We start from the raw sequence: 3,127 nt of genomic DNA, 5'->3' as shown, positions 1-3,127 counted from the left end.
GACCTCGGCCCCACGGCTCCGCCTCCTGGGGGCGCGGTCCGGCTCGGAGCCGCCCCGGAGCGCTCCCGGGAACAGGAGCCCTCAGACTTCCCCGAGCTTGGCGGGGCGCCCCGGCCAAGGCCACCCCCAGGACTTCCCGGGGACGCAAAGTTCCTGGCGCCGTCTTTTGATGGGTTATCAAAAATAAAAAACAGGGAACTCCCAAAGATCTTGATTTTTCCCTTCCTCTTGGGCTCGTGTTGTAGAGGAAATACGGCGGCAACCAGAGACAAAGAAATGTAGACCCCTCCCCGCAACGCAAACCTTGCTAAGCAGCTGCCCACTGTTATCTTGTCTAGGGAGGGAAGGTGTCCTAAGCTCTGCTTCTGCAGACTCCAGTCATAAACTTTCCCTGGTATCTCTTTTACAAACATACTGGACCCACCGACCATTGGAAGTGTAGTCCTAAGTCACATAGGCTGCAAGTTAAACCCACCAATGCTGTAACAGCGGAGGTGTGATGCTGATGAATCTATAAAAATTGTTAAGGAACATGGGATTGTTGCTCAGTTCTCGGGAAATGGTTCCAGCTGAGCCTGCCGGGTTAAAAAACGACCGTGTGCGTGTGTGTGATGTTTTGCAAAACTTGTTTCGTGTCGCCGGGCGGCCTGCCGGGTCTGGTTCCTCTTCACCACAGCTGCGGCTGCCCGGTGTGACTGATTTGGCAAGACTCCGCTCAGGCGGCTGGGAACAGCACCGCTATGCAGGGCTGCATTGGGCCTGTGAAATCCTTGGCTCTGGTCCTGCCAAGGCACCGCAGGTGTAACTCGAAATTCAATAAGTCTAGAGCAGGCTAGCTTTTCAGTTGATTATTTTGTATGGCCCCCTCAATGATGTCATAAATATGCAAATAGCCCTTGGCAGGGAAAATAAAAAAGATTCCCAACCCCCAGAGAACATTTTTCTAGGCAGATGGAACTTCGAGTTTCCATTGGGCACTTAGAGAGAGTGTCCCGCCCACTGCAGGGCCGGCTTGAAGGGCACAGGGGAGAAAGGGAGCAAGAGTTTCCCAGAGGGGCTTGAGGCCCCCCGACGAGAGCAAGCGACATCCCGGGGTGGGGATCGGGGTAAGTAGCTACTGACTGCATTGCCACACTGCTTGTGCTGCCTGGGAAGGGAAAGAATGCATGGGGCAGGAGTCGACAGGGGAGATGTTAGATTTCTGAATCTCTTTCAGGGAAAATCAAGTTATTGTCTAGACAGGTGCTTCTCCCATGATCTTCTGATGGTCTGAGGCTGTCAGAGAAGGAGCTGGTTGAGTGGAGCTCAAATCCTGGTTTTCCTCCGTGTAAGGACTTGCTTTGATATTTAGTGTGCCTGCTGCCCGTAATGGGTTTATAAAGCCCTTTCCTGTGCATCCCATGAGCTGTTCCCTTCTTGAAACCCTCTCGGGTCCTGAGATGCGACTCTGCCCTGGATTTGCTCCCAGTTTCTTAACCATTTGATCTTGAGATTCTCTTCCTCTTCCCACTAGTAATGTGGTGCTCCAGGGTTGCACGGAGAACCTGTAGTGCCTCTGCTTTGCGTTACCCCAGGCATACTTGGGAATCTTTCTGTCTAGCTCTGGCCATGCCCCCAACCTCCATAGTCAACTGACTGCTGGACAGCTCCATCTGATATCTATCCTGCCCCCCCCCCATTTTTTTTTTTTAAGATTTTATTTTATTTAAGAGATAGAGTTACAGAGAGAGGGAGAGACAGAAAGGTCTTCCATCCACTGGCTCACTCCCCAAATGGCTGCGACGGCCAGAGCTGGGCTCATCTGAAGCCAGGAGCCAGGAGCTTCTTCTGGGTCTCCCAAGTGGGTGCAGGGGCCCAAGCAGTTGGGCCATCTTCTACTGCTTTCCCAGGCCATAGCAGAGAGAGAGATAGGAAGAGGAGCAGCCGGGACTAGAACCAGTGCCCATATGGGATGCCAGCACCGCAGGTGGAAGCTTACCCCATACGCCATAGCACCAGTCTCCATTTTTTTTTTTTTTTTTGAGCGAGAGATGTGCGTGCCATCAAGCTTCCTTCTGCTGCTTCAGTTTCCAAAGGTCCACAACAGCCAGGGCTGGGCTGAGGTTAAAGCCAGGAACAAGGAACTCAGTTCATATTTCCCACGTGCATGCAAGGAACTCGATCACTTGAGCCATCATGGCTGCCTTCCAGAGTCTGGATTAGCTGGAGTCAGGAGCCAGACGCAGGTATCTAACCTGGGCCCTCCCATGTGGGACACTGGCACCTTAACCACTAGGCTAAACATCCCCATAGCTTGAGCTCAGTGTGTACAAATTGGAGCTCACCCCCAGTGATCAATCACTTTTCTTAAGTAAGGCCACACGTCTGGCGGTCAGCTTTGATTTCATCTACTTCCACATCTCACCAACTCGTGCCTACTTTACCATGCCCTCTTCCCTCTACCAGTATTGCTGCTGTCCTAATTCAGCCTATAGCTTAGCTTGTTTGTGCCAGCATAATTCCTTCATACCCGGCCATCATACTGCCCATGTGAATTCCTGCGTCCCCAACCCCTTCCCATTTATACTCCACATGACTGCTAGAGACCAAGCTGGTTTACCTCTCATGCCTCATAGCTTTTTGTTTTCCACTTAATTTTGCCCTTATCATCTTTCCTTAAATACAGTGTCTGCAGCTACTGATTTGCAACATGAGGTGACCTTTAGAGGAAAGTCTTGGGGCCGGTGTGGAATGGTGGGTTAAGCCACTGCCTGTGACGCCAACATCCTGTATGACAGCACCACTTGCAATCCAGCTCCCTGCTAATGTACCTCGAAAAGCAGTGGGAAACCCAGATGGAGTTCCTTGCTGCTGGCTTTGGCCTGGCCCAGATCTGACTGTTGTGGCCATTTGGGGAATAAACTAGCAGATGGATGATCTCTCTCTGTTTTCAAATTAAAAAAAAAAAAATTGCTAAGTTTGCAGGACACTGAATGAAACTAAAACTTTAATGACACCATTGAATCAAGATGCCAGCCCTGAACTAGTTACTTCTGACTTTTCACAAAATAAGCCCTCAGCTACTTAAGCTATTAACTTGGGTATCTGTCTCATTCAGAGTTTTAGGCAAGAGTGAAAAAGAAGTGGT

The sequence above is a fragment of the Oryctolagus cuniculus genome, chromosome 1 (assembly GCF_051225735.1).
Source record: "Oryctolagus cuniculus isolate XC-2025 breed Fujian yellow rabbit chromosome 1, ASM5122573v1, whole genome shotgun sequence".
Classification (NCBI taxonomy): domain Eukaryota; kingdom Metazoa; phylum Chordata; class Mammalia; order Lagomorpha; family Leporidae; genus Oryctolagus; species Oryctolagus cuniculus.
The sequence above is the reverse complement of the archived record's forward strand: the minus strand, read 5'-3'. Positions refer to the sequence as shown.